The 20,332-nt window shown below is 40.9% G+C and overlaps 1 protein-coding gene across 1 annotated transcript in view; it reads right to left on the bottom strand.

The window, feature by feature from the left end:
• LOC102079104 (deleted in malignant brain tumors 1 protein) overlaps positions 1-20,332 on the bottom strand; it is a 62,117-nt gene that overhangs the window by 16,323 nt on the left and 25,462 nt on the right. The window lies entirely within an intron of this gene.

The following is a 20,332-nucleotide window of genomic DNA, read 5'->3' on the forward strand; positions in this document are numbered from 1 at the left end:
TGAAGTGTGAAAGCTCGAGTGGAGGCTGCTGGACTAAAGAAAATAAAGGAAAAGACATAAGGTCACTAATTTAAAATGAAACAGAAAATACCAAATGAGGCCAAGATGAAAACCTCCACAAACCATCATCATAGTAAAACATTTGAAGTGCAGTATTTCAACAATATTTCACAACTTTAACTTACATTCACATACAACACTGGCATCTTCATGGTGACCACAGTCATGGACTCCCAGCCTGTTGTGTCTGCAGTCAGTTATTGATGGTTAATTTCCAAAACAGCCTACATTGTCGAACCAGATGGGTCTGCTGCCCTGTCCAAAAGCTGCATTTTGTAGTGATGACGAACGAGCAATTCCACAGCCCAGCTGTCTGCACACCACGTTGGCATCATTCAGGTCCCAGAAATCATCACACACTGTGCCCCACTGTCCACTGTGGAAGATCTCCACCCTGCCAGAGCAGGAGCTGTTTCCATTAACCAGCTGTTGTTTCCTCCAGAAAGAAGCGATACCAGCCTTGCCAGTTTATTTTTAGATCACAGTGTATATCCAAAATATATCTAAAAGTATATCCAAAATATTTGTATTATTTACTGAACGCCAGTCATCGTTCAGTGTGATGTAGTTCTGACAAGGGTCCACACATTGGGAATTGATGCAGTCCATGCCTGAAGGACAAACTGTGTTTCTACAGGGAAACAGGACAGATTGGGAAGAGACGAACAGTCTGGTGTTGGAGGCAAGGCAAGGCAAGGCAAGTTTATTTATATAGCACAATTCAACAACAAGGTGATTCAAAGTGCTTTACAGAGACATTAAAAACAAAAACAAATAAAAAGCATGATTTAAATTTGATTAAAACAAGCAAACAAACAAACAAACAAACAAACAAACAAAACAGTATATAAAATCAAATATCAAAACACTAGATAAAATCAGTAGTCAAAAAGTAGGTTTTGAAATTTAAGCTTAAAAGTGTGGATTTGGTGCTTTATTCAAATGCAGCTGAGAATAGGTGAGTCTTCAACCTGGATTTAAATAAACTGAGTGTTTCAGCTGATCTGAGGCTTTCTGGGAGTTTGTTCCAGATATAAGGAGCATAAAAGCTGAATGCAGCTTCTCCGTGTCTGGTTCTGACTCTGGGGACTGATAACAGACTGGATCCAGATGACCTGAGGGATCTGGAAGGTTCATACTGGGTCAGGAGGTCACTGATGTATTTCGGTCCTAAACCATTCAGAGCTTTATAGACCAGCATCAGAACTTTAAAGTCTATCCTCTGACGGACAGGCAGCCAGTGTAAAGACCTCAGAGCTGGACTGATGTGGTCCACTTTTTTGGTCTTAGTGAGGACTCTAGCAGCAGAGTTCTGAATGAGCTGTAGTTGTCTGACTGATTTTTTAGGTAGACCTGTAAAGATGCTGTTACAGTAATCAAGCCTACTAAAGATGAAAGCATGGACTAGTTTTTCCAGGTCCTGTTGAGACATCAGATCTTTTATCCTTGAAATATTCTTGAGGTGATAGTAAGCTGATTTTGTTATTGTCTTAATGTGTTTTTCTAAGTTTAGGTCTGCATCCATCACTACACCCAAATTTCTCGCCTGGTTTGTGGTTTTTAGGTGTATAGATTGAAGTTCTCTGGTGACCTGTAATCGTTTTTCTTTTGCACCAAAGACTATTACCTCAGTTTTATTTTTGTTTAGCTGGAGAAAATTGTGGCACAACCAGTCATTAATTTCCTCAATGCATTTACGAAGAGCCTGTACAGGGCCTCGGTCTCCTGGTGACATTGTGATATATACTTGTGTGTCATCTGCGTAGCTATGATAGTTTATTTTGTTGTTCTTTATAATCTGTGCCAGTGGGAGCATGGAAATGTTAAGCAGAAGGGGTCCCAAGATGGAACCTTGGGGAACTCCACATGTGATACTTGTCTGCTCAGATGTGAAGTTACCTATTGATACAAAGTATTTACTGTTTTCTAAGTATGTTTTGAACCAGTTTAGTACAGTTCCTGAAAGACCTGCCCAGTTCTCCAGTCGTTTGAGTAATATGTTGTGGTCAACTGTATCAAATGCTGCACTGAGATCCAGTAAAACTAAGACTGACATTTTTCCACTGTCTGTATTCAGACATATGTCATTAAACACTTTGGTCAGAGCGGTTTCAGTGCTGTGGTTCTGTCTAAAACCTGACTGGAAGGCATCATAGCAGTTATTCTGTTTTAAGAAGTAATTGAGCTGTTGAGAAACTGCTTTTTCAATAATCTTACTTAAAAATGGGAGATTTGAGATCGGCCTGTAGTTATTCATTTGTGTCTTGTCAAGATTGTCCTTTTCAGTATAGGTTTAATTACAGCAGTTTTTAGTGATTCTGGAAACACACCTGACATTAAAGAAAAGTTGACGATCTGTAACAGGTCTGACTCCAAAGTCTTTGTGACCTTTTTGAAAAAACTTGTTGGCAGGACATCTAAACAGCAAGAGGAGGAGTTCAGTTGACCTAAGATGTCCTCCAGGTCTTTGCTGTTAATAGGGTGAAACTGTTTGATGGTGTTTAAACAGTTTTTCGGTGGACACAGTATATTTCCTGGATCTGCTGTTGATGTATTAATTGCTTGTCTAATCTTTTGGATTTTTTCTTTGAAGAATTTGGCAAAGTCATTGCAGGCCATGGTCGAATGAAGTTCAGCTGCCACTGACACAGGAGGGTTTGTTAGCCTGTCAACTGTAGAAAATAAGACCCGAGCGTTATGACTGTTTTTGGTGATGATGTCAGAGAAGTAGGACCTCCTTGCACTCCTCAGTTGTAAGTTATAATTGTGAAGTTTCTCTTTATAGATGTCATAATGAACCTGGAGGTTTGTTTTTCTCCATCTGCGCTCGGCTTTCCTACACTCTGTTTTTTCATTTTTCACCAGTGTGGAGTTTCTCCATGGAGACTTTTTCCTTCCAGAGATAACCTTCACCTTAATGGGAGCAATAGTGTCCATTACATTTAACATTTTAGCATTGAAGCTATTGACGAGCTCATTGACTGAACCTCTGGACAGGTCAGGTGTTAATGGGAAGACCTGGTTAAAGATCTCACTACTGTGTTCAGTTATACACCGTTTTGTGATCACTGCTGTTGATATATTTGTGTGGGCTGAGATTTTACTTTCAAAGAAAACACAGTAATGATCAGACAGGCCCACATCAGACACAGTAACGTTTGAAATGCTCAGGCCCTTGGAGATCAGTAGGTCAAGAGTGTGTCCTCTATTATGTGTGGCCTCTGTTACATGCTGAGTCAGCCCAAAGTTGCCCAGAGTGTTACTCAGGTCTTTAGTCCCTTTGTCCTGAGGGTTGTCCACATGGATGTTAAAATCCCCAACAATAATTACACAGTCGAAATCAACACAGATCACAGACAGCAGTTCACTGAGGTCATTAAAAAAGTCTGTGCAGTATTTGGGAGGCCTGTAAACATTAAGAAACATAACTTTGGATGGGGCCTTCAGCTGTAAAGCCACATATTCAAAAGACTGAAAACTTCCAGGAGATAGCTGCTTACATTGAAATGATTCATTAAATAAGACAGCAACCCCTCCTCCTCTCCTGCTCACCCTGGCCTCACTGATAAAACTGTAGTTAGGAGGGGTCGACTCGATGAGAACAGCTCCACTGTTACTTTGGTCCAACCAAGTTTCAGTTAAAAACATAAAATCAAGGCTGTGCTCGGTGATTAAATCATTAATTAAAAATGTTTTCCCAGCTAAAGATCTAACGTTTAATAAAGCCAACTTAAGTGTTTTAGAGGTATTATTTGCCCCCTCGTGTTTGGGAGCAGTCTGTGGCACACAAGGTATGTTTACTATATTTAAAGATCTTTTAGAGTGCAGCTCTCTGTGTTTTGACCAGGCCACATGTCTCCTTCTGTCACCTAAAAGTACAGAAATTTTAAAACCTTCTAATAAACAGGGTCCCAGCTTCTCCTGGGAAAAGTCACCACTGCCATAATCCTCGCAGCCCGGACTCTCCACACATCACACATCAGACTGCGGAGACAGGGCATGAAGGTGGTAAGGAGGAACTAAGGGGGGCGAGGCTGGGCAATGTAACTTCGATTGCTCTGTTGAGGGCGGGGCCCGATGGCGAACCTTTGGCTGCTCTGGTGGGGGTTTATGGGGGACAAAAAGGGATTGGGCCGGGGGGTAGATCTGAGCCCAGCATTGACCCGCTCCATCATCTCCTCAGTGAATTTCAGGTGTGGGGAGGAGGGAGAAAGGGAGGGGAGGAGGGTGATGGCCTGTCAGGGGTTTGGGGGACTGGGGAAGGTCGTGGTCCCTGGTCCTGGTCGTTGGTGTTGTTGAGAGAGTTGGAGGCGAGTAGGGACCCCTCTTCTTGCCTCAGATGTCTCTCCTTTCTGAGGCTCTTCCCGGGTGGGGGCAGATGGAGCTCCTCCTCAAGGTTTCTGCTGGGCTTTGTCTGTTCTCGGAGTACTGTTTGTTCCTCTTTATGAGATAACTCCTCGTTTATCTCAGCCTTGGCACCAAGCACAGATGGATGACGTATGGAATAAAACAAGTTGGAGGTGAACAGTTTCACCCCAGACTTGTTAAAATTAAATCCATTTGCTTTAAACAGATGCCTGTGTTCCCAAAAAATATTAAAGTTGTTGATAAAATGCACTGAGTGGTCAGTACATGCTGATACGAGCCATTTATTCAGTGCAAACAACCTGCTGAATCTCTCGTCTCCTCCTCTGACGGGCGGTACAGGTCCACTGATGAATACAGCTGCATTCAGAGAGTTTACAGTGTTTAATAATCCAGTAAAGTCCCGTTTCAGAACCTCCGACTGTTGTTTGGACACATTGTTTGACCCTGTATGCAGAACAATGTTTGTCACGGTTGGATATTCATCTGCAATTTGAAGAATTCTCTCCTTTAGGTTGTTGACCATATCCTTAGGAAAGCAGAGGACTTTAGTGTTCTTACCGCACATCCTTTGTACATCCTTTATGGCAGAGTCACCTACAATCAGAGTTTCAGGCCTAGCCTTTAGCTTTCCCTGTGGCCTTTTACTTTTCAACAGATTTTCAGACCTTACTTCGCTACTTTTAGGTGGATGGTTGTCCGATATAGATGCAGGGTCCTTTGATAGTGGAGCAAATCTGTTCTGCAGTTTCACATTCAGTTGTTTTGGAGGTTTGTTGTTAACCTTCCTATTCACGGTTGTCCAGTCCTGTTTCCTCCCATATACAGGGGTAGAAGAGCTTCTCTGTCTCGTAGGAAGTGAAGGCCAGTCGGTTTCAGAGATTTCAGCTCGCTGTGCTCTGCCTGTGATACGTCCTCCCCCTTCCAGGAGACATGATTTATGTCTTGGTTTTGCACCAAGACAGTCCAAGGGGGGATTATCGCTTGAGGATTTATAATAATGCACAGAGTCTACTTTCTTGGTCATGTTATCTGTGCTCCTTAGCTGTGTATTAGCTTGCTCATCGCCATTGTTTTGAATCAAAGGCAAGGTTGTTTCATTTCCGCACAGTCCATTTACCTCCACGTGTACTTCTAAGCGATGAATTTTTGTCTCCAGTACTGCAATCTTCTGCAGGAGGCTGTGGTAGTCATCTGTGGAGAGGGAAGGCATCTTGTTGCTAGTTAGCCTAGCGGTTAGCACCTTTCCAGGCTATTGAGGCTGTTCGGTGCCCAGACGCTGTAATCAGGCTTCAGCTGTGTCTAGGCCACAGACACACGGAGCGCTGAGGATAAGGTAACTATAAAAATGTTGCTGTTTCTGTTAAGAACACTTTAGTCCTAATGATCTATAAGTGTCCAGAAGCTCTCGCAGGTAAGCTCATACAGAAAAAAGGGAAAAAATCAGCATAAAAATCAATAAAAGAAGCAAAGCATTTAAAGAGCAAAGAGAGGAAGCGTCCACACTCACAAAAGGGGGGGGGTCCAGACATTTATATGATCCTGGTGTGTTGTAACAGATCTGAGATGATGTGCATGGTGAGTTTGAGAGGGAACACTCATCAATGTCCACACAGCCCTTCTCTGCGGACCAGTGGTAACCTCGGTCACAGCAAGAAGAGTCACTGCAAACTTTTGGGTCATAGCAGGTGAGGCCATCACCTACAAAGCCATCTTTACAGACACAAGAGAGGGCGTGGCCTCGTTCTCGTGACTCCAAGCAGGTGGCTTCATCATGACATGAATCACAGCTTGTAACACGAGTTCCTGCAGAAGGAAAAGTCATAATTTAATGTGTGCATTTATATAAGTTCAATGTTTTATGAGCCAAGATCTTTTTTCCCCTGCATTCATTCTTTCATTCACTGCAGAGTGAGAGTGACACAAATCTGACAACATTTTTATAAATCAAAATTATATCTCACACAAAATTATTAATATTCTTATTCTCATGTCCATAGTAACACGACAATAGAATAGAGAAATGTGAAAAGATTTTGTTTATTATTCAAATATGCTTTGCTTGTGATTGTGTAAACTCTGAATGACGATTCACCCTGATAAACATGAAGCCTTGCCTATGCTTATCATATGCCTGTGAAGACAAGTTTCTGTGTAAAGAGGAACGGAAAGTTCCACTTAAGCAGATGTTTAGTCTAAGTATGAACAGAACGTTTTAGCAAGATATGCATTTGTCTGTTAAGCAATCTATATTCTTTAGCAAGATATGCATTTGCAATCTATATTCTGAGAACAGGCGGAGACTGCCTCCGTCTGCTGTGTCCTATATAACCTGCAATAAAGAAGAGTACTGTGTGACTCTCATTAGAGACGTTCACCCATGTACATGTGATTGATTATATTGTCTCACTGTGTTTCTGTTTTACTTTGGCAGCCTTCTATTTGGGAGATTTCCCCCGACATTTCTTGGTCCTTCGAAGCCGGATGAGACAGCCTATTTAAAGCAGCTCTCACAGAAGGCGCCTCACCAGGTCCCGTCGGTGCGAGAAGCCCACGTTGAAGTCTGCCGGCAGCTCACGCACTAGGTGCGTGATAAAACCCAAGAGCGTGAATTCGGGTCTTGGTCAACGTTTTACAAGCGGTCCGCACCGTCGGGGGCTGATCAGGTGCATCTGAAGAAACCAGCGCCAAGGTAAGACAGACTACTTTGAGATAATAAAGGTTTGCGCAAAAACGAAAACGAAACTTAAAAGAAATAGACTCGTCCAAGAGAGACTGGAAGCATTAAGCTCGTCTTGAGGACTGGTAGTCAGCTCGCCCGCAGAGGGTTGGAAGCAGTAAAATAAATATTGAGCTCGTCTAAGAATGATTGGTAGCTCCCCGAAAGGGTAAAAATAGGCCTATAAGCTCGCCTAAGAGAGGCTGGAAGCACTACGCTCGCTTTAAGGAAGCTGGTAGCGTGAACGCGCGTTGAAACTGTCTGTCTTTTATTGTCTATTTTTGTGGTGGAATAAGTTGATTTTTACAGCACAATAAGGAGGCTGAACTATTCCACTGATTTGTTTACTGTTGGTCGCTGAAGTACTGGTGAACTGAGAGGAAGGTCGTGTTTTATCACATAAAACCGACACCGCTTTTGAGAATAGCTCAAAAGTAGAAGGGCGTGTCAGCTACCTCTCTCTGTTCTCGTGCCAGTGAAAGCGCCGCAGGTGTGTGTGTGTGTATTACTAAGCGCTAAATACATAAAGAAAGAAATAAAATAAGTAGAAATAAACATATAAAACAAATAAGAAAATGGGAAATAAAGCAACAAAACTCACTGCTGACGAGCAGTGGCTAGAAAAGAAATGTCCAGGCGCCGGACAAATTAGTGCATATAGATGGAGAAAACCAAAGAAAACTAAATGTCCCACGTGGGAGGGAAAATGCATTAACTAAATTATAAGAAACCCTCCAAGCAGAAATAAATACTGAAAAGGAAGCTAAAAAGAAATCAAAGCATACACAAGAGTTGTAATATTTTAAAGCATGGAAAGAGGAATGAAGTGGAATAAACAAAAGGTTAAATTAAGGTTAACTTAAATTAAAGCAATGAAACAAAATTGGGAAGACAACCAAGCTGAATGAATAGAATGCGTGAAACCAGGTAATTCACACAAAATATATCAAATAAAAAAGAGAGATGCATAAGGCATATTAAGGCTGTGTCATTGTTCAGCCAAGGGAAATGTCTCCAGCTTGGGAAGGTGTGGAGCTGCAGGTTCACACAGACCCGTGATGGATACATAATAAAATATAAACTAATATACTATTGTATATTAGTAGTAAAGTAGTGTATTGTGATATACTATTGCTGTTATAAAAAAGGAAAAACAATACAATGATAACATTAATAATGACATACTATTAATAGGAAGAGGCACCTCAGTCAGTTATGATGCGAGGTGGAAGATTGTTAAAAGTAGTCTGATTCAAGCTTAAGGTTTGCTCAAACTCAGTACAATGATATAGGGGATGAAGAAAATAAGGAAATAACTACACTAATCAGGTGCATAGAGACACTTGACCTGCTTGTAAACCTGTCATCTTAGATGAGACTTTGTTGAGATGAAGAGCAAACCTATACTAACAACTAATAAGCCAAACCCTGTATACAACAGCTAAAGCTACAGGTTTGAGAAGCTGAATAAAATGAATTAAATATGTGGACACTACCAAGCTGATGAGCAAGTTACACATAATGATTAGGCGTATGATTTACTAATGCAGATGTAATAACTTTATTCTAAAATTCAAGGAGAACAAACAAGAACAACATCTTCAGTTATGTCTTGTTGTTGTTCTCTGTGCAGTGTGCTGAGTTTTGTTTTTTGTTTCTTTTGTTTTTTTTGAAATGTTGCTTGAGTGATGAGTACTGTAACTTCTGAAGCAGCTCTCACCATGTGTCCTTGATGATGATAAGTCCAGAGCCAGCTGAGAGCTGGGTTGTCTGTTTTGTTTTATGTGACAAGGCTGAGAAATTAAAACTTAGTTTCTTGTTTTGAAAAAAAAGAAAAAAAAAGAGACAGGCCCCTACTCTCTGAATACAATATTCTCTTCATAACTCGGCAGTATGAAATGTCATGAAACAGTGTAACTCACTCACAGTAAGTCAGCAGTATAGGATAATACAAACCTATCTAATAAATCTAATGATTTTCAAATTCTTTTAACTAAGAAGTGTGATGCAAACTAAAACTACATACTGATTACACAAGAAGTATGATGTGGCCTACAGCAGTATCATGATTCACTCATTTTGATTACAGGTATAATGTAATATATGACAGCATAATAATCTCACAACTGCTACAAGCACATTTGCCTTTCTTAACACACGCGAGTGAAAGGCAACTGTTAAGAAAATGCCCTTTTGGGTGAGACAGGCCCAGAGGCCCTGCATGCAAGCGTACTAACACACATACATGCAATGAAGAGCAGCTTACACTAGAGCACACACTATATGTGCGCCTCTATATCTCACATTGGTGTTAAAACAGGAAAAACTTAATAGTTTTGTTATCAACTGCTGAATTTACCCACTACTGACATTTAACTCTCCAGCTTGCAGGACAATAGGTGAAACGTTTGTGAAAACAGAGAAGGAAAAATAAAGACACAGAGAGAGTCTGGTATGACCAAGCAGTGATCAGACAATAAATTTAGTTGGTAATACAATAAATTGTGAGATGCTTTCTCCTTGATTGATGCAACACAAGTAATTTACTGTATGGAGGAAATTCTCTTTTGTGATAATCTTTTGAACGTGCATTTCTGTTGACCTGTCAATTTAGTGCATTATAAGCTGATATGCGGAGCGCAACTAAGAGATGACTTGATGATTTGTGAAGGAAAACCAATACTTCCAAAATCTCTACACAAAACAGCAGCCTTAGTGACACATGGAGTTACTCTCCATGCGTCAACAGGAGGGATAGGAGATATAATCTCCAAAACACTTTTACACTCTAAATTTCGAAACTTCAGCAAAAGAATTTGTCAGAACATGCATGATTTGCCAAAAAAACACAATGCACAAAGGAATCTCAGACCAAAAAGAGGTCATTTTCCCACACCACCTCATCCTTTTCACACAATCCACATGGATTTTATTGAACTAAATGAATGCCAAGGCTCAAAATACGCTCTAGTGATCATAGACGTATTCTCAAAATGGCCAGAAATCTACCCAGTAAAGAAAGCAGATGCCATTTGAAGCGAGATCGATCAACTGTAGACCAGACAACAAACGACGGAGGCCCAGAAAAGTACAATCAAACGATGAGTTTATTGACAACGGAGAACAACCATCAGCATATGGCTTATTTGCTCTGACAAAAATACACTGAGTTCTGGTTTTATAGCATAGAGGATCACACCCCCACATACACGTCAATACAGGTCAAAAATACATTATGTCCAGTCATTGTTTACAGACAAGGGTACATCTTGTACATCTCTAATAACTATGAACAGACATATAACTTCTCTTTTTGATAACACCTTCCTTTTAAGGTAATAACTTCAAGCTTCAGGGCCTCTAAGGGCTAATAATGGACCCTCGTCCTCAATCACTAAGTAGACTGAATTGGCGCAGGTCTCAAATAAGAAGCAGAAGACACTTGGGCCTTCGCTCAGGCCTGCTACTAGATTTATGTGTATTGTAAGCATGCATGCAGTTAACCTGCTATGTTCTCATCTTCCCTCAACATGTATCACCTGGACACTCTCACCAGTGAAGCTTAAAACCCTCTTGGATAGAACATCAACTCTAAACAAGCACAGTTATGCAATGTGTATAGAATGAACTAAACCTGTGAATAAAATGAATGTGATGACAAACATATTCAATGCAATATGAACCCTGTAAACAATATTACTGATAAAATAATACTGTAGAACATGTTATTAATGCATTTATCATAAGGCAGAGTATATGGCAGCAATAAAAGAATCTCTAAATCCCAACATTCCCTCTTTTGACATTCCAACAAGGAATGTCACCACACTTCGTGTTGTATCACTCCCTGGCCCACTCTATGGGTTCTAAGTTCATCTGGTAGATGCCCTCAACCCAGCCAGGGTTAGGAACCCTCGCCATTACTTTTACCAACAATCCTCTGACACAAGGAATGATACAACAACTAGCAATGACCAGTATTCCCAAAAGTACAGTCAAAGAAAACATCACTGACATAGCCACACCTTTCCATTGTCCAAACACAGATGTCATCCAGGACGCCAGCAGATTTTCGATACCTGAGTGTTCATGCATAGTTTTAGACAAAGTTTTCAAGCCCTCCAGAGCTCGGGTTACTGAGCCATCTGGGGCAGTATTATTAGGGATAAAAGTGCAGCACATGTCTCCGAATATGGCGCACACGCCTCCCTTCTCATGTTAAGGGCCATTCGATTTCCCATCAGCAAATTCGGACCCAATTGTTCTGCGAACCCCACCATGGCATCCCTGGTTAGGTTAGAGAGTCTCAGCAGATTGCAATGAACATAGTTAATGCGATCAACATTCTTATTAGGTGTCACCCAAAGAAATATACTTTCAAATTCTACCACTATCAGATTTACCAGCTTGTACTCATCTGGAACTCTCCTGGGCACTCCAATAGAGTCTAGGTTGGAGAGTTTAACCTAGGGTCATATGCATGTGTACCCTGGGTCCCTCTTTTGGCCAAAATATGTCTCTTACCTCTGGCGGCTAAGGTACGTGTGTTGTGTTGTGGAATAGCCTTTACCTGGTTCCCAATAAGCATGAGCGGAGCTCCCAATCGCACCATCGCACATGTCCCTACGCTTCCCATAGGAACACGAGTATTTTCCCCACAGTAATAATAGAGCCCACTTTTTGCCCATGTTCCAATTATCATGCTAGGGTCGCTTACATTGTTGGTGGTTCGTCCCGTGAGTGTGACAGCACACCAAGTTGGGTCGATCTCTCCCACCTTGTACTTTTCATTATCTGTAGAGAACTTAAAACATGTATAGTTATCTTGTTTTGGCATAAATGGTCCCACTGTTGTCTGCTTTGAAACGGGAGGGAAAAGTCTGGACAACAAAGTACAGTTGCCAGTAGTCACTGCACTTCTAGTTAACTGTAACATACAATCATAGCCCCACTCATCCTCTAATGCAATGGTGCGGGCTCTATAAACAAACGTGGCCTAGCTGACGCACAGGCAACACAGTCAGATACATGTTGTTCTCTAGCATTTTGAGCCACCCAATCAAGCCAGAGGTTACTGTCCTTGAAACCGGTGGCACGCTTTATCAAATCCTTAGGCTTCAGTCTAAAGTAATCTGTTGTCAGAAGTACTCTCCCTTTTGGTTCCTGTTCCTTTTGAGCTACTGTTCCCGAAGTTACCATCTGATCAGTCAGAATGGTGATTAAGCTTTCTGCGAGCGGCTTAGACTTTGCATCAACTAAATTTACCCTAAGCATATCATGGGGTCATTGCAGACCCATACATCATACGCTCTCCAGCTACCACTAGCTCCTGTACACTTAATGACGTCACACAAATCAAACATGAATGAGCTGGTAGACCCTTTAACATAATTCAACTCTATGCCATTATTCATGCTGAGACACTCATCACCTTTACCTGACACCTCGCGCTTTTGTCTTTTTTACCGATCCTGTTTTAGCAACTACAGTCTCAGGAAGTGCTGGGCTGGACTGGCCTCCGTGTTCAGACAAGTGGTCCGGAGTGCCCTGCAAAATATAGACAATAAACAACACAGCCATCATTAATATCATTGCATACAATAAACATGTAGTTGTAAGGAACATTCTAATCAGTTTTCTCATTACGTGTCTCTGATTCGTGTGTTTGCATCATGTTATATAAACTTTATATCCTGGAATGAAACTCCCCTGCTTTTGTGGAGTCCTCAACTTGTCACCGCTCCTTTCTGCTGGCGTGGCGACCTTCTGCGCTGCTCCTCTTCTCTCTTCGGCCTCCCAGGTAGACTACTGGTTGGCCCGTTGCACAGGTGAGAGGATTTATTTTGCCTCTGCTCGTTACCACCTGTGTTGGGTGTAGAGGAGTTTTCCTCTACCAAACTCTCATGTGCTGGTGCACACTGCGACCAATGATACCAGGTATCGCCTTTCCCTTTTAGTTGACCTGCTGTAGTTGTTCTGGTAACGACCTCGTAAGGACCCTCCAGCGTGGCTCCTTCCACTTCTGGAGTTCCTCGTGGGCTCAAATTCAGTTCCTTGTTTGCAGACTATAGCATAGCCTGCTTTCGATCCTTCTACATGTGCTGTTTTCTATATCATTTTGGCAACCCCTGCTGCATGCTGTGCGCATGTAGGGTGCCTTGCTTCTGTTGGACTCCACCTTATGCTGACATACATAAGTACCTGTCTTTCTTTATTCAATCATCTTCCGGGGTGAGAGACCTCTGCACAGCTCAGACGCCAGTTACAAGAGCTCTCTAACATTAGAATCATCAGCTGTGACTTATATGGTATTATTTCGGTACTTTACACGTCACACAGTCTTGAACATTGTTTGTATGGGGAGTTCCTCTTTTTTGTGTCTATATCTATTAATATGCCTTGTGCACTAAAACTTCCTGTTTTTCAGTCTGGCTGAGCTCTTGTTTGTAAGTCAAAGGTAGCCTTGCTCTACAAGCCTTCATTATTAAAGTACACATTAAAAATATTTCTTTTATTCCTAACACCAGTCCCCCTTTTTCATTTCTCACTCGAGAAATGAACTAATTCCTAATTTATCACATTTAAGTTTACTTCAATACAATCCAATTGAATTTTATTTATATAGCGCCAAATCACAACAAAAGTTGCCTCAAGGCGCTTCATAGATACAGAGAAAAACCCAACAATCTTGTGACCCCCTATTGAGCAAGCCCTTTGGCAACAGTGGGAAGGAAAAACTCCCTTTTAACAGGAAGAAACCTCCGACAGAACCACGTTCAGGTACGGGCAGCCATCTGCTGCGACCGCTTGGCGTGAGCTAACAGAGGCTTTGAAGAGAGAGACCTAATATTTAATAATCCACATTTCACTGTTTTATTCTTCGGTTAAATGTGGATTCTGTATTGTTCTTGCTTTGTTACTATTGATGTTTAAGTTGTTTATTGCTAGATTTGGTTTGTTGCTGTCTGTTTGGGAGCTGACATAGTCTCTATGGATAAGGGTGTTTGGCGGGGTAGCATCAGGAGAGAAGCTCCAGAGAGGCATGTTCCCTGTTAAAGCTAAAATATAACAAAAGAAATTATGCTAAACAAACAAAACCTTTCAATTCCCCAACCCTATCTGTCTCCTCAACGGGTTGTATGTTTTCAATGTTTAAAATAAATCAAACAAATAACTTAAGCTGTGTGACGGCACCTTCCGTTTACGCCAGGCTGTGAGCTGCCCTAAATCTACTTGCTACACCCCCTTTTCACCTAGTTTAATTTTTCAATCCTAATTTAAACTATTCCTGACTTCCCTCAGTGCCCACTGTAAAGTGTAAAAGATACAATTAGCTTTCTCCTGGTAAAAGGTCCTACATTATTTTCTCTACCTTTGGAAACATCCTCTATCGAGTTAACCCATTTCATTTTTCAAACTTAGGCCTGATTTCTTCGCCCCCTTTAACGGGTAGCGCATATCCGGTCTGAACACTGTGTTTGGGCAATTTACGAATTGTTGCAGGATTTCTATGTTATGTAAAGTTCCTCTCATCCCTTTTATGCTTCCATTATAACCTGTGTCTAACAAGCTTTTGATCTTCTTTGTAATATAAACAACTAGGTGTCTTTGTGCTCTGTTTTTCTCCTTTCTCTGGTTGGTTCCGTTCGGTCTGGGGCTTCCAGGATTCTCGCCCCCCTGTGGTCGCTGTGGTCCTGAAATCTTCTCCTGTAAAGGATAGAAAACAAAAAGCCTCTCTCTGCTACACCTCACTAATCTACTGTGTTCATCTATGGTTCCTTTAATCATTCAAAGTTGTTTCACCATATCATGTTCTGGGCTCTGTCCTTTATATTAACTTTACTTAATCTCCATGCCCTTCATGTGTGTGAGCAACACTGTTAGTTTTATTAAACACGCCCAGGGTAAGATATAAACCATCACCATCTGAGCATAGAAACAGATCAAAAAGAACCACAAAACAATTTCTATATCTAAATTATCAAAAACCCCAAACGTCATAAAACGATCCTAAAACCCATTTCAAATTAAACCTTAAATCCTGTAACTCCCCCTTTTGTGACACATCTTATGTGTTACAAACTCAAAATCCTTCACTCGAGCTTAGGAGATTAAAAGAAAAAGGTTAGTCATATCATATTAGATATTCATGCTCCGGCCCTTCAAACCTGTGTTTAAGGAATGAAATTAAATTAATCATTATGTCAAATCTTTTCTTGGCTCCATCCACAGCCTGCATCCTTGGAACTTCCTAGAAACAAAAACCTGTATGTTAACCAGAACTTCACATTTCATACTCAGTTTTTCCCCACTTATGATCCAATCTGTGTTATAAGAAAGAAAACTTAAAACAGAAAAGTTATCAGTCATGTGTCTAACCTTAGTCCAGTCTTTATCTCAGTGTCCAGTCGGTCCAACCTATGGTCTGCCTCGTCCGTCCAGTCACCATCCATTTACACACATTCACTCACATGCATTAACATCAGGTATTGCTGACAGTGGAGACTATCTCGCAAATATTCAGTCTTCACTCTCAGCAACATCAACTCATTTATTTGTTTTACTTTGTTTTTAAGAAAATAGTTCTTTCTGCTTTTTAGACTGGATTGGCTCGCGGCAATCCTTTTAGACAGAGACTTAGCCTTCTCCTCTGCCTATTGTAATCTGGAGAAGGTCACCGAGAATTTTCAGCGCTGTTATCCACTCTTTTGCAGGCCTGCTTAGAACAAAAATGAGAAAAAGAGAGCTGATTATTGGCTCATCCAAACACAAAACAAAATCACCTGACAGGTTTTTTCTAAGTGCACTATTACAAAAATGATGAACCCCCTTAGACATGTGCATGTTTGATAAAACTCCCTCTATTAAAATAAGAAAACAACACAAATCTAACCGATAGAAGTAACCCATCACTACAACAACAACCTCAACAATCTTAAACACAGAACATTTTGCCACAAGTTCTTCAGGGTCCTGACACTCTCAGGTCAACTAACATCACCTCACCTGCTCAATACACAGAAAATCTCGTTAAACACCACACAACTTGCACACCATCATCACTAAATTCTAACTCCTATGCTAAACCTGCTATCTGATCTTCATGAGCTCTTTTGTATTCAAAGGTTAACGCATTTTCTATTTGTGTGTGTGATTGTGTATATGTTTCTTTTCGTGGTTTTTTCAGACTCCCTCACAAGGTTCCACTTAAACAGTCAGTTTTTCTCTTTCCCAAATTTGATCTCCCTCCTTAAATAACAACATTCCTTGTCCTCAGCCAGAAGTTAGAGCTTGATTTTCAGGTTCAGGGAACAATTCACCCTGAAAGACAGTGAGTGTCTCCCCTCTTCGGCTCATCACTCGTCATTGTTAATGACGTTTCCCCTCTGCCCCAGCGGCTTTACCCTTGTAGTCCCGTCTCCTCCAGTGAGTCCAGCTCACTTAGGGACCTAGGTTCAAGCAATCGTGACTGCGCCTTGCCTTAGGTTGTCCCAGGGTTTCGAGGTGGGATCTTACCCGTCATGGGCTGTCCAGCCTTCCATGCTTCGCCTGATACGGGGCCAACTGGGCACGGGTGCTATGAGGGGAGGGGACACACTGACTCTGGAAATCAAAGGAGTGTAAGCTGCTTTCTTCATTTCATCAGTATATTAAGCTATCTCACTTCTGATTATTCCCAACATTTCACCTGTAACAATTTGTGTACGTGTGTTTTCTATTCATTAATGTAATTGTTAGTTCATGTATTTATTTTCTCAGTCTTTCTTTTTCTAAAACATGTAATTAATATATTTTATTACTTTTTCTTAAGACATTCAGTCTCTAATTGCTCTGTTTTCATGCTGCAACGTCTCTCCCCGGCTATAATCAGACTTCCTGTTTGACGCACACACACTCTCTCAGGCCTCCTCTATTCACGCACTCTCCTATGAGTTATTATTACTTATTTATTATTTTGTACAAATCACACAGAATCATTCAAATCAAGTACTCACAACATTCCCACACTTAGAAGCACTCAAAATACGCTTTCCTAAGAGTATTTATCAAACATGCTTGCTTAGAATCAGAAAGAGCAAGTAGACAACACTCAGTGCGTCTGTCCTCTTAAAAAGAAGAGAAATAAACACATATGGGACACTTCTCCCCATCTTAGACAAAATGTGACCTTAAATGTCCGTTTCCAAGTCATGTTCTTCTCTACACACGACTCTTGGCCTCCAGGGCATAAAACTTTAAACCTAAGTTTTTACTTTTACCAGAACTAGTACTTTACCAGAACCCTCATACGTCCAATAAGACTGCTATATGTGCAATTCTTTCTTTGACAAAGTTGTATTTGTATTTTCTTACTCAGCTGTATATAGTATTGGTATTCTATTTTATTCTATTCTACTTTATTTTATTGCATTCCAGTGTTTTCTAATTTCTGCTGCATAACTTTGCACTTTTGCTTTAACAAAACAAATTTCCCACCTGTGGGACTAATAAAGGTCATCTTTATCTTTAACTAGCCCTAACCTAAATCCTGTCTCATCCACTGCTGAAATTCTAGTTCAATGAACACGTGTTGCAGTTTAAAATTAAAAGAGGAAGTAACTCACACCCAAGTACTGTGTGTGTGTGTGTGTTAATGTCTGTGTCCCTTTAAATGAAAAAGGTGAACACATGTGGTGAGTTTTCCTCAATTTACACAAAATATGACATGAAATATCCTTTTCTAATTCCTGTTCTTCTTTAAACACCATGAATGACCTCCAGGTCATAACCTTTGGACTTATAACTCTGATATAAGTCCACACAGCGCACCAAGCACAGAGAAAATTCAACCTCAGTGCTTCAGAATTCTCCTCAAAATTCAGAAACTGTTTCTGTCATTTATCTCCCCAAGAACTTCATCATATGGACCTCGCCGGGTCCAGTAATCTTCAGCACACGTATCTCACTGCAGCCAGTGAAGATTTAAAAACAGTTTATTGTCTCAGTTTACCCAGTATTCACTTATCAGGTGGACCGCAGCCGATCCATACATCTCAACACAATCGTGTGTTGACATTTACACAACTTATTCTTTACTTGTATCACAACACATCTAGTAATATCATCAGAATTACTTCAACATGGTAAACATTGATTTTCCTTTAAAATCAACTTACCCTTAAAACTCAAGATCACAGCTGACTCGATTCTCTGAAATCCTGAGTCAGTTAAAACACCTTGCTCAACTCACGGTGTTCTTTTCTCGGACCCCTTCGTCCGAGCTCACTCTTTTTACCCCGGCATCTCCCCCAGATTGTTACGAGATCTTCATAGACCCAAAAGTAAGCATATTATTTCCCTAGTCAAAAGTGAAGCCGTTCCTTACACAGTAATTCTTCATCCAACAGCCTTTGTGTTTTGAAACCAAAAAGAGGAAGGAACAGCGCCCAATTTTAAACTGTGCATGTTGTCACTGAACAACACACACACACACACAGACCCAGGGCAATTCTTCCTAGATCATTTATTAACGTTCGAACAAACACAGTCCGCCTTGATTATTTTCTGGACCTCAGCAGATCCACCAAAATTCATATAAATATATCAGCCATTAACCGATTTATTTCTTTTCCTCAGACCACGCCGGATCTGTTACTTCAGCACAATAAACACTGATTTTCCTTCAAAATCAGTTTACCAAGAGCCACAAAACCATTTCTGACTCGATTTTCTGAACTTCTGTGTCACTTAAACATCCTGACAGCACCAGGTGTTTTCTGTCGGACTTCCTCGTCCGAACTTAATCCTTTTACTTACAAATAAGCGTCTCCCAAAATGATCCTCTTGATCATTAGCTATTCACCGAGCCCACAACTCTCGGCAACACCACCTGACGTATGCCCACGCCGGAGCTCCTCTTTGAAGTCTCAAAGAAGTACAGGATTCTCCAATCCCGTGAGTTTGACACTTATTAAACCATAAGCTGACCAATAACTCTTATATTCTTCTCTATTCTTAAACATGCATTGGTCTCTTTTTCTTTTTTTTTACCATGAAATACCATATAACCTTTTAACTCAGTACTGTCTGTTTCTCAAAGTTTCATTATCCTTGCTTCAAAGCTTCTCATTACTTCAAAGTTACTCATTCATTACTTCGATGTTTTACTTTATTCTCGAGAATTCAGTTTTACCCCTACTGCGCCAATTTAGTAGTTAAGATCATCTACTCAGCGAACAGATAATTTAGAATTCAGTCAATTTGCACAAATTTGCTTATTGAACAGGTTTGTGCGTACCTCTTAATCTTTTAGACCGGTCCTCTGTTCACCTCATATCAGATCCAACCTTCGGCCACATTAGTTCTCTCTGATTTAATCTAGAAACTTCACGGTCTGCCGTACACAGAATCTCTTTTCCCTTTTCTTTAACAAGAGATACTCAAAAATTCTGCAAATTCTCTCCACTCAGGAGGAGGCTCACAGCTTTATTCTTACTCTGTTTCTGGTTGGATTAAAATAACTCTTATATTAGAATCACCCTGTCCAGTGATACTGTATTTCAAAATCACCAAAGGCACGCTCACAAAACAGGAAAATGCTTCAGCAGCCTTAATGGGATCCCCGTGGGCCTCTCACTGTCTATTTCCAAGCACCTATAATGAAACACCGGCACAATGAGCATGCCCTTTATCCACCCCTCATTTAATCAATGTATCTATTCTTTGTTAAAATTAAAAGGGGAAGTGACCGCACCCAAATTTTAACTGCGCACTTTTCCCCAGCAAAAAGAACGGAAAAAGAGACTTTTACAGCCTCTCTCTCACACACAGCCTGCAGCCGGCTGGCACTTAAATCATTTCAGACAGTTTCTTACGTCACGGTTTCCAGTTGTATGAGTGGGTCCCTACAACCCGGATATACACACCGCTGCTCGTCTTTAAGAGACGTCAACAGGTCTGCAAATTCTCCAGGAATATCAACAAAAACACAGCTTTTCTTGGCCCACGGCGGGTCCACAAATTTTTCACTGACCACGGCAGGTCCGCAAATGCATAGGTAATACTTTTTAATCGTCTCTCATAGCTCACAGTATTTATTCTCAGAGTTACTTCAACACAACAGACCTTAGTTTCACTTTACTGCTCGGCTGGCTTTACTGCAAAACCTCAAGCTTACGGCTGACCTGAGTTTCTCTTAAATCATATATC

This window comes from Oreochromis niloticus, linkage group LG6, assembly GCF_001858045.2.
Source record: "Oreochromis niloticus isolate F11D_XX linkage group LG6, O_niloticus_UMD_NMBU, whole genome shotgun sequence".
Lineage (NCBI taxonomy): Eukaryota > Metazoa > Chordata > Actinopteri > Cichliformes > Cichlidae > Oreochromis > Oreochromis niloticus.